Raw genomic sequence first — 12,161 nt, forward strand, 5'->3', positions numbered from 1 at the left:
ATTCCGTCTCTATGCTGTGCTCATAAACCTCCGGAAAGGTGTTTCAGGATGGTACCCTTTCACGGCATTTATTCCGTCTCTATGCTGTGCTCATACACCAAGAAGCAGGACTTTATGAAGAAGAATGTGGCTTCAGGATTGGAGGAAGGCGCATTGACAAACTGTGATTTTTCAGATGACATAACCTTGCTTGCTGAAAGCGAAGAGGACTTGAAGCACTTGCTGATGAAGTATGAATCTCAAAATATGAATTACTCAATGTAAAGAAAACAGAAATCCTCACAACGGGACCTGCAAACATCATAGTAAATGGAGTAAAAATTGAAGTTTATCAAGGGTTTTATTTTAATCAATGTTCATGGAAGTGTGGTCAATAAATCAATTATTGCTTTGGGCAAGCCTGCTACAAATGACCCCTTTAAAGTGTTAAAAAGCGAAGATGCACTTTGAAGACTAAGGTGCCCCTGACCCAAGCTGTGGTCTTTTCAGTTTTTTCATATGCATGTGAAAGCTGGACAGTAAATGAGGAAGACTAGAGAAGAATTCAAAAGTCAAACCTCAACTGTGGTATTGAAGGATTCTCTGGGCAAAATAATGAATGATGAAAGCATCAAAAGAAGATGGAAGGAATACACAGAGTCGCTGTACCAAAAAGAAATGGTCGATGTTCAGCCATTTCAAGAGGTAGCATATGATCTAGAGCCACTGATACTGAAGGAGGAAGTCCAAGGTGCATTGAAGTTATTGGCAAAAAACAAAACACCAGGAATTGATGGAATAAAAATTGAAATCTTTTAACAAATTTATGTGGCACTGGAGGTACTCACTCATCTCTGCCAAGAAATCTGGAAGATAGATACCTGACCAACCAATTGGAAGAGATCTGTTTTTGTGCCCATTCCAAAGAGAGGTGACCCAACGGAATGCAGAAATCATTGGACAATATCATTGATATCCCATGCGAGTAAAGTTTTACTAAAGGTACTACAGAAAAGGCTGCAATCATACATTGACAGAGAACTTCCAGAGGTTCAGACCGGTTTCAGAAGAGGACGTGAAATGAGGGCTATCATTGCTGATGTCCGATGGATCTTGGGTGAATGTGGAGAATACCAGAATGATGTTTACCTGTGCTGTATTGAATATTCAAAGGCTTTCGATTGTGTGAATCATGACAAGCTATGGACAGCATTGTGAAATATGAATATTCTGGAACACTTAATTGACTTCATGAGGAACCTGGATATATAGACCAAGAGGCAGTTGTGTAAACAGAACAAAGGAACACCGAATGATTTAAAATTAGGAAAGATGTGTGCCAGGGTTGTATTCTTTCACCATATTTATTCAATCTGTATGCTGAGCAAATAATCCAAGAGGCTGGATGATGTGAAGAAAAATGTGGCATCAGGATTGGAGGAAGACTCATTAACAACCTGTGATAAGCAGATTATACAACTTTGCTTGCTGAAATTGAAGAGGACTTAAAATACTTACTGATGAAGATCAAAGACCACAGCCTTCCGTATGGATTGTACCTCAATATAAAGAAAACAAAAATCCTCACCATTGGACCAATAAACAACATCCATGTAAATGGAGAAAAGATTGAAGTTGTCAGTGACTTCATTTTGCTTGGATCAGCCATCAACACTCATGGAAGCAGCAGTCAAGAAATTAAACTATGCATTGCAATGGGCAAATCTGCCATGCAAGACCTCTTTAAAGTGTTGAAGAGCAAAGGTGTCAGTTTGAGGACTAAGGTGCGCCTGACCCAAACCTTGGTATTTTCAATAACCTCATATGTATGCTAACATTGGATAATGAATAAGGAGGACCGTAGAAGAATCAGTGCATTTGAGTTACGGTGTTGGAGGAGAATATTGAAAGTATCATAGGCTGCCAAAAGAACCAACAGATCTGTGTTGGAAGACGTGCAGCCAGAGTGCTGCTTGGAAGCCAGGATAATCAGACTTCGGCTCTCATACTTTGGACATATCATCAGGAGAGACCAGTCACCTGAGAAGCAGATCATGCTTGGTAAAGTGGAGGATTGGAGAAAAAGAGGAAGACCCCAGCGAAATGGATTGGCACAATGGCAGCATCAGTGAGCTCAAACGTAGTAACCGTTGTGAGGTTGGCCCAGGACCGGGCAGTGTTTCGTTCTGTTGTACATAGGGTCACTATGAGTCGATGGCACCTAACAACAACACTAACAACAGAGAAGAATCGATACATTTGAACTGTGGTGTTGGAGAACGTAAGTATTGTAAGTACCACACACAACCTGCCAAAAGAACAAACAGATTCGTCTTGGAAGAAGTGCAGCCAGGATGCTTCTTAGAAGCCAGGCTCTCTCTTTAAGTACTTAGAGTGTATTGTCAGGAGGCAGTAGACCCTGGAAAAGGACATTATGTTTGGTAAAGTATAAGGCCAGTGAAAAATCAAGGAAGACTCCCGACAGGATGGTTGACACAGTGACTGTAACCGTGGTCTCAAGATACCAGTTGTGAGGCTGTTGCAGGACCGGGCAGTGTTTGTTCTGTTGGACACAGGGTCACTATGAATCGGCGCCGACTCCCTAACACCCAACAGGCCTTCCTGTACACTGCACCTCCTCACAGGCCAGACATGATTCTGAGCGCTTGACCTGAGTTTACTCTTGTACAACTCACTCGAAGAACTCTGAAGTTGATGCAGTTGTTACTGGAGGCTGTCGAGTGCATTCCAACGCATAGTTGCCCTAAAGGACAGGTAGAACTACCCCCATAGGGTTTACAGTGCTGTAATATTTACAGAAGCAGCTGGGGAGTCGAACCACTGATAGGCGCTTTACCATTGCACCATCAGGCATGTTGCCAATGAGGAGGGCTCCGAGGCTCTTGTCTAAGGTCCCTTAGGAAGGTCATTCCCGGCAGTCGGTCTATAGCCACACAGCTCACTGGCACTCTTCACTGCCCCTCAGAGACTTAGCCTTACACTTTCCATGTGGTATTGTTGTTGTTGTGAAGTGCCATCGGCTTGGTTCCGACTCATAGCGACCCTCTATAGGGTTTCTAGGAAGTGGCTGGTGAGTTTGAACTGCCGACCTTGCGGTTCAAACCAACCTTGAGGTTAAGTGCTTTATCTCTGTGTGATGTGAAGGTCTTTGTGTTCTTACATAAAACGAAAAAGCCAAACTCACTGCTCTCGAGTCAAGTCCCAACTCACAGTGGTCCTCCAGGACAGAGTGAAAGGGCCCCATAGGATTTCCCAGACTGCCAGTCTTTTACAGAAGCCAGCTGCTTCATTTTTTTTCCTGTGGAGCAGCTGGTGGGTTCGAACCTCTGACCTTAGGAGGGCACCCAAGGAGTCATTTCAAAGAGTGCAATGAATGCTGGGCCAGGCAGGGGGGTTGGGAAGTCTGTAAGCCAGTCTGGAGACCTGTATCCTGGGTGCATTTCGTTAGCATGATCTCACATATACGAAGAGGCTTTGGAAAGCTCGTGGAGAAATTCCACTGAGTGCTCAAAGAGCTGAGCTTTCATTCAGAGTGGCCCCTGAATGAAGTGAACCCCCTACTTCCCAGTGTTACGGGAGTTTTCAAGGATCATTTCGATGATGTTCAGTTTCGATTTTAGGACCTAACCTGGGTCATATCAGAAGTCTGCGTACTGTAGGTAATGGGGATGGAGAGGAAGATGGGACCGGCTGGCAGGTACCACCGAGAAGCTAAGGACTAGCAAGTAAAGGCTGTGAGTCACAGCCTGGCACAAGGGAGGGTTTGGGCGGAGGACAGGACTCCAAGGGTGAGCCTGCCCAGGGTTTCAAATGGTTAGGGAGGAGATGAGGAAACATTAAAAAAAAACCTTTTTTTTCTTTCTAATGCAGTGCATTACAAACTGGTCAGTATTAGAATCTACCAGGCATTCCACAAGAGAAAGGGGAGGCTTTCTGCTCCCCTAAAGATTACAGCCACAGAAACCCTGTCTATGGTCGCTACACCAAACTTTGTTTATTTTGTGGTCACGGTTCAGAACATACACAACAAAAAGTCCACGCATCCTTTTTTGGTCTTCCTTATTCATCGTCCAGCCTTCACATGCATATGAGTCCATTGAAAATGCCATGGCGTGGACAGGCATAACTGGTCCTCAGGGTGACATCGTTGCTTTTTTTTTAGCACTTTAAAAAGGTCTTTTGCAGTAGATTTACTCAGTTCAGTGAGTCTGTTGATTTCTTGATTGCTGCTTCCATGGGTGTTGATGGTGGATCTAAGCAAAACGAAATCAGTCTTTCCTGCATGTATCGTGATGTTGCTTAATTGGCCCAGTTGTGCAGTTTTTTTTTGTTTTTCTGTAACTGAAGTGTTTCAAAGTTCTCATCACATCCAGCAAGCAAGTTGGTTTCATGTGCATATCACAGGTTGCAATAAATCTTCCTCCAATACCAATGCCTTGTTCTTCATAGATTCCAGCTTCGAGGATTATTTGCTCAGCATACAGATTAGTAAGTATGGTTTAGCATTGGTACCACACCATTAACTAAACTATTTTATTTGGCTGTTACCCATTTTTCCATTAATGGAAAAATCTGTTCCAGGATACCACATTGCATTTAGCATAATTACATTTTGAAAATTAAAACAAAATGATTCTACTAATTGGTCTTTCCGTTTCTCATCATCTAATCCCTATCCCAGAATGCTGGTGTGATGTTGCAGTATAATGCACTGGACTGCAAGGTTGGTTTGAATTATGAGGTCACTGGTTCAAACTCACCAGTTAGTTGCTCCTCAGAAACAACTATGGGTCAGAACCGACTCAACAGCATTTAACAACAACAATCCTTATTCCATCCTGTCCTGAGAGTTATCTTTCTCAGGAATTTTGCTCAGTTTGTAATGTCAGAGAAAAGCAGCTACCATGGGTGTCACTAGAACTGTGCTCCATTGGACTCTCAGTGGCTGATTTTTTCAAAAGTAGAGCGCCAAGCTTTTCCTCTGCGGTGCAGGACGGAGTCTCAGCAACCCTGTATGAGGTGACTGTGAGTTGGAATCCACTCAGTGGCAGTGGGTTTAGTGTTGATAAGCATTGCTGCTCTTTATTTGGGTGTGGTAATTGTTATAGTTTTCTAGTGCTGCTATAGAAATATCACAAGGGAATGGTATTAGCAAACCAATGTAGCTTCTCACAGGAGGCTAGACGTCTGAATTGAGGACATCTGCTCTGGAGAAAACGATTTCAGCTTCTGAGGAAGGGACGTTTTTGTTAAGTGCCATCGAGTTGATTCAGCCTCATCGCAACCCTGTGTAGGATTTCCGAGGGTTTGAACTGCCAGCATTTGTCCTTCTCTTGAGTAATCTTCGTGTGGCGTGGTATCTCTTTAATCTCCCTCAAGATACCCCTTCCGCTAATACTGACTGATTTACCAAAAAAGCCCACACCCAAAGGTTTAGGGTTAAGACTGCAGTACATAATTTGGGGGCCATGGAGTCCTGGTGTGGCGCTGTAGGATAAGCACTGGACCACAAGATGGGTTTGAACTGTAAGTTCAGACTCACCACCAACTCTTTGGAAACCCTGTACAGAGTTGCTGTGAGTCAGAACTGACTTGACAGCTCTTAACAACAATCCAATCCGTAATGTTGAAAATACATACAACGGAGCGTGTACCAATTCAACCGTTCTACATGTGTAGTTCAGGGACACTGACTGCATTCTTCAAGCCCTAAAACTATTCTCACCCTCTTTTTCCAAGTAGTTCCTCCCCAATTCACAGAAATTCTCTGTCCCCACAGCTCCTGTCTAACCTTTGAGTGGCTGTTAGTTTGATCCCAGACAGATAGATCTTAAAAGAGGTCTGTACTCAAGCAGACATTCTTTACTAATTAAGCGAAGCTATTTGGGTTAAAGAAGACGTTGGGGATATTTTTGGTTTGATGTTTGAAGGTTATCTCAGGGCAACATTTGGGGGCCTTTTTGGTTTCCTTTTAATGTAACTGTTAATCATCTGTACATGAAGGAGGGGGACTTCAAAGTCAAATTCCTTTCCAGAAATTGTAGAGCCCACTGCCTTTGCTCTGAAACACACCCAAACCAAGTACTGATCCAACTTAGAAATAAAGGCTGCAAGGGCCCACTCCTGTTCTTGAACATTCTGAGTTCATAAATAGAAGCATTTCTATGTCGTAACAGTTTCTTCTCATTAATAACATGGTTCTTATGAATGCATAGACCTTATTTTTAAGACAACTAACACCTGAGGTATTTGTTTTGGGTGTTTTTTTTGAGGGGGGGACAGTTTTTCACTTTGAATAATGGGAATAAACATGTTTATACTTGTATTTCTATATAAGTTCCTAAATGGAAGTATTGGATTCAGGGGGTTGTTGTTGTCAGGTGCTGTGAAATCTATACTGACTTTATGCACAACAGAACGAAACCCTGCTCTGTCCTGCGCCAACCTTACAGTTGTTTGTTACGCTGGAATCCATTGCAGCTGCCATTGTGCTAACCCGTCTCTTTGGTGGTCCTCTTCTTCTCTGACCCTCCTCTACTTTACCAAGCATGATGTCCTTCTCCAGGGCCTGGTCCTTCGTGATAATATGTCCAAAGTATGAGAGACGAAGTCTCACCATCCTGGCTTCTAAGGAGCATTCTGACTGTACTTCTTCCAACATAGATTGGAAATACATTTTTTAAAAAATGTTTTATTGTGAATTATGTGATAGTTTACATGGGAGAAGAACATGTGTAGCTTTATAGTCATCCTATTGTATATATCGCTTCATTGCCATGGTTATCATCCCCTCCATGCATCATCAACCAACCAAAAGGTGTGTATGTATATATATATATATATATACACCCTGCAAGCCTACAGCCCCTCTCCCTCTCTGGGTCTAGAGTCCTCAGCCACTCCATCTCTCTATGTCATCGTCTTTGCCTCCATCTCTGGTGTCACTGTTTCTCTGGGTAGGGTCCTGCTCTCCGCTCCTGGACTGTAAAGTCAACCACTCCCCTCCTTTTGCTACAAAACGTCTGGATCATAAGGTATTTCTAGTTCCAGTGAGGAAGCGCCATACTGCTTTCCAGAGAGGTTGAACCATTTTGCAGTCCCACCAGCAATGCAGGAGGGTCCCAGTCTCTCCACGTCTTCACCAGCATTTATTGTCCTCGCCCTTTTGATCTTTGCTCTTATTGCTGGTGTGAGCTGAATCTCATTGTTGTTTTGATTTGCATCTCTCTAATGGCTAGTGATCGTGAACATTTATTTCTTCATATGTTTGTTGACTGCCCAAATCGCCTCCTTGATGAAGTGTCTGTTCATGTCCTGTGCTCATTTGTTAATTGGGTTATTTGTCTTTTTCTTGTAGAAGTGTTGTAGTTTCATATATATTTTAGAAATGAGTCCCTTGTCTGATGTGTTGTTGCAAAAGATTTTTTCCCGTTCTGTGGGTTCCCTTTTTACTTTTTTGGTGAAGTCTTTTGGTGCACAAAAGTTTTTTAATTTTCAGTATGACCCAATCGTCTATTTTGTTTATTTAAGATTTTTGACGTGGTTTACCATACCACCATCCAGGAAAGTGACCCCAATTTACACTTTCTGCTGTGGCTGCACTTTTCTCAGTGTGGCAATGAGCTCTTTCCGTGAGGAGAGCAGGGTTCCCTGGTTGGTGAGCAGCACACGGGGCCCTAGGACACGCCGCTCCTGGCGGGTGGTTTTCTGACTGCACCCTGCTGCCTCTGGGAAGTAAACCATTCTGTGTGGAGGGCGCCCCCTGAACTTTGCAGGGGATGTGTTCCCATTCCCAAGGCTTGGGGAGGCAGGAGGTGGCTCAGACACCCTGAGTATGAGTAGCCTTGAGATTATGCCCTTGGGGATTGGTTGTGCTTTGCTCTCCCTGTGAAGGCCTGTGGACAGTTGAGTTCTGCTGTGCCCCCCCCCCCCCATCTGGAATCCCACACAGCCCATCGGAGGGAGGGAGGGCTGCTGATTCGTTCGCTTGTTGACCCCTGGAGGCTGACTTTAAGTCTCAATCTGTGTGCACATGTGTGTTATCTCTAATGATTTAAATAAGTCGTAAGTGCAGATGGCGCAACAGGTTTGAAAGAGAACATAGTGAAAGAAACGCTTGTCTCCTCGCTACCCTTCCCACTCCCCAGAGACCACCACGATGACCAGACATGTTCTAGCGTTGTACATGTATGAGTGCGCTTCAGAGTGTTTGTGGAAAACTGGAATTGGAAGGTAATGAAATCTTTCTACAAAGTCTTGAAGCTTCCTCCTGCTGTGGCGCTCTAGGGTACGCACTGGACCGACCTCAGGGTTGATTTGAATCACGAGGTCGGCAGTTCAAACTCTAGCTGCTCCTCGGAAACCCTGTTCAGGGTCACTCTGAGTCGGAACTGATTCAACAGCATGGGATGTCTGTGTGCTTGTGTATGTATGTTGTTGTTGTTAAAGTGCTGTCAAGTCGGTTCTGACCCAGAGTGACCCTGTATAGGGTTTCTGAGGAGCAACTGGTGAGCTTGAACCGCCAACCTTACAGTTCAAATGGCTTTGCTGTCTGCCACATTAACCCACAGCGCCACACCAGGACTCTACCGTGTATGTGTACATTACATAAATAGGAAACACTGTGGCGCCATGGTTCAGTGCTCAGCTGCTCACTGAAAGGTCTGTGGTTCGAACCTACCAGCTGCTCCAGGAAACCCTGGTAGTCTCCTTCCGTAAGCATGACAGCCTCGGAAACCCTCCAGGGCAGTTCTCTGATCCTCGGGGTTGCGGTGACTCCGAAGTCACTCCATAGTAGTGGTTCCGTTTGTTTTGGTTTTTACGTAAATCATCATTTTCTGTACAACTGTTCTGCACTGGGCCGGCCACAGCTTTGGGTTCAGAAAGCCTGGGTTCAGATTCTCACTTACTTTTCATTAACTCAGTGGTCCTAACTTGGTCCTCTGAGTCTTCCGCCCCTGTGATTTACTGAGGGAGGGACTTGGTCCCATGAACCTCCTGCCCCCATGATTTGCTTGGGGGGGGGGTACTTGGTTCACTGAACCTCCTGCCCCTATGATTTTCGGGGGTGGGGGACTTGGTCCCCTGAACCTCTCGCCCTCATTTGCTGGGGGGCGGGGGGGCTGCTGAGGCTCTGCGGAGGAAGCTGCAGGAGGAAAGCAGTGAGGGCCCCCTGTCAAGTCTGTGCCCTTCAAACCAGGTGTTGAGGTGGATTCCACTTGGTGCCATGTGTGGGGCAGCCTAGGTTGGCATCTGTTCCTTGGTGCTGGCTCCTAACCCCCTCTGTTAGACCAGGGTTTTCCCAGGAGCCAGATGGTACCACTGATGGAGTGGCACAGAGCTATTTGGACCAAGAGGCCCCTGTGAGGAGAAAGAATAGCCTAAGTGAAAATGCCTTCCCAGAAACATCTCAAGTGCCTTTCAGCCCCACTCCTGGCATTTTGCCCCAGTTGGATTTACTGATTTGGCATTAGCGGTCCCCTGAGGCTACCTCCGCAGCTTGCAGAAGCAGAGGCACAGTTCTCAATAGGAGACTTGTGCACAGCCCAGGGCAGACTGTGACCATCGGAGATGGGCTCTGTGTCCACTCGCCGCCTGCACAAGTTACCTTCCATGGGCCTCTGTGCAGAATCTGAGGACTCGGCTCACAGTGGGATCACCACCGAGCGTTCTTCATTGTTTCCCAGGAAGTCTTCCCTTGGGAGGAGGGAGTTTGTGATTTCCATCTTCTCACTTCTCCCACAGGCCTTTGCTGGTAGCATGGATACAGGAGTTACTGAGTGCTCGGGTACAGGGTCCTTGACTGAGCCCCTGAGGGTGATGATGGCTATGTGCTTGTGTTGGGGCATATCTGCTGCAGTGGTCTGACTGGAAAGAGGGTCTCTTTAGTTTATCATCAGGGAGCAGTGAAGGCTGAGAGAGGCCAGATGTTCGGCATTAAAGTTGATAGAAGCCACAAAAGATGAAGAATACTTAAGAAAAGTCTGTGGGAAGAAATATATCTGATAATAGTACCCATTTTCATGTGCGTGCGTGCATGTGTGTGTGTGTGATTTAGTTCTAGTTGATACAAACACTCGTGTTTAACTTGAAAAATAAAAATCTATAATGAAGAGAGTTTATAGGAAACACAATGACTCAGGAGATTTATCCAAGAACACTTGCACTAAAAACCACAGAACTGAAAAGGGATCACATTAGAAGGTCCGGGATAGAGTGGGTGGAAAATATAGAGCAGAACACAAACTCATAAAAAACAGTCCAGGCTTACTTAGTGGCCAGACAGAGACTAGTGTACCTCCTGAGACTTAAGCCCCCCTTTAGGTCTGGAATGGATGTCACCCCCGTGGCTCAATTTTCAGTCAGACAATAGACAGCAGGTGTATAAGGCGAACAGTAACACTAGGGAGGTATGCAGAACTTAGAATCATCTACCATTTGAGACCAAAAGAGCGTATTTCACCCAAAGACAGAGCTCAGAAGGGTTAGGAAAGGAGGAGGTGTGGAAACAGGAAACACAAGGAGGAAGTGGGATCTGTGATGTGTTGTGAGGACAGCAGTCAGTGGCCCCATACAAACTGTGCTTGAACTGTTGAATGGAAATTTGATCTGCTTTGTAAACCTCTCAGTTCACAAGTTTAAAACAACAACAAAACAGAGCCAGGCCACGCTCCGTAATTTGATCCTATCTGAGACACACTTAACTTGACTCTCTGTCTCTCTCTCTTTCCTTGTTGTAGCTCTTAGGTTCCAACAACTCAGGTGTGTCCGTGTGTCGTGCCCCCCCCCCCCCCCCGCATGTACAACAGAAGGAAACACTGCCAAGTCTGATGTCATCCTCACAATACTTCAATACTTGCTATGCTTGGCCCATGTGGCGGCCACTATGTCAGTCCATGTCATTTAGGGTCTTCCTCGTTTTGACTCATCCTCTACCAAACATGATGTCCTTCCCCGGTAACTGATCCCTTCTAATAACATGTCCCAAGTATGAGAGATACAAAGTCTCATGTTCTGGCTGTACTTTTCCAAGACAGAATTATTCATTCTTCCGGCAGCCCATGGTATATTTAATATTCTTCCCCTGTACCGTTATTCAAGGCATTGATTCTTCTCCATCTTCCTTATTCATTGTCCACTTTAACATGCATATGAGGCGGTGGAAAATACCACGACTTGGTCAGGTTCACCCAAGTGCTCAAAGTGACATCTTTGCTTTTTAGCATTTTAAGAAGGTCTTTTGCAGCAGATTTGCCCAGGGTAATAAGTTGATGTCGGGGTGTTTTTTTTTTTTTTTGACTTTTTATTGTGAATTGAGTGCCGGTTCACACTGAGAGCAGATCATCAGTTTTACATTGTTTCATTTCAATAAATTGGAATCCCCTCAGTGTAACAGCGGCCTCAGTTATGCCATTTCCTGCCTGTGAGTCCTGTTGTAGTCCGCCCTCCTTCCCAACCCTTCTGAATGTTGTCCTTAGGTAAATGCTGCCCTTTTAATCTTGAGTAGTTGACAATTCCAAGTGAGTGCACATTGATTCCTTGACTGCTGCTTCCATGGCCCTGGATTGTGGACCGGAGGACACTGAAACCCTTGCCAGCTTCATTGTCTTTGTGTCCATGTTGCTGATGGGTCCACTGGTGAGGATTGTTGTGTCCTTTATGTTAAGGTGTAATCCATATTTAAATCTACTGCCCCACTACTTTGCACACTAAGGACATACGTCTTCTGACAGTACCCAATGCTGAGGTGATTGTTAGGTGACAGTAACTTTAGCTGTGATGGTGAAAGTTTTGTGTCGTCTGGGCTGGACCACGATCCTAGTGATTTGGCAGTTATATAACGATGTAATTTGGTGGTTCTTTAATGATGATGTCATCTTCCACTTTGTGATCTGGTGTGCTCATCCTCTGTTTTCAGATAATGCCGTTTTCACAGAATGGCCAGGCCTAAATGAAGAGGGGCACATTCTAGTCAGGTGGGCTCTAGTGGATTTACAGATTGTACAGCCATCACCACTCTCTCATTTTAGGGCATTTTTGACACCCCAAAAATGAAACTCTAGCCCCATTAATAGCCATGTCCCCTCACTCTCCACCTAGCTGCTGGCATCCTCCTTCTGTCTTCATGACTTGGCATGTTCTGGGCATTTCATAAGAATGAG

General features: G+C 45.0%; 1 protein-coding gene across 1 annotated transcript in view; it reads left to right on the top strand.

Moving 5' to 3' along the window:
- The window catches only part of UBE2O (ubiquitin-conjugating enzyme E2O), a 60,996-nt gene that overhangs the window by 15,713 nt on the left and 33,122 nt on the right, over positions 1 to 12,161 (top strand). The window lies entirely within an intron of this gene.

This window comes from Chrysochloris asiatica, unplaced genomic scaffold (genome assembly GCF_000296735.1).
Source record: "Chrysochloris asiatica unplaced genomic scaffold, ChrAsi1.0 scaffold00132, whole genome shotgun sequence".
Taxonomy (NCBI): Eukaryota; Metazoa; Chordata; class Mammalia; order Afrosoricida; family Chrysochloridae; genus Chrysochloris; species Chrysochloris asiatica.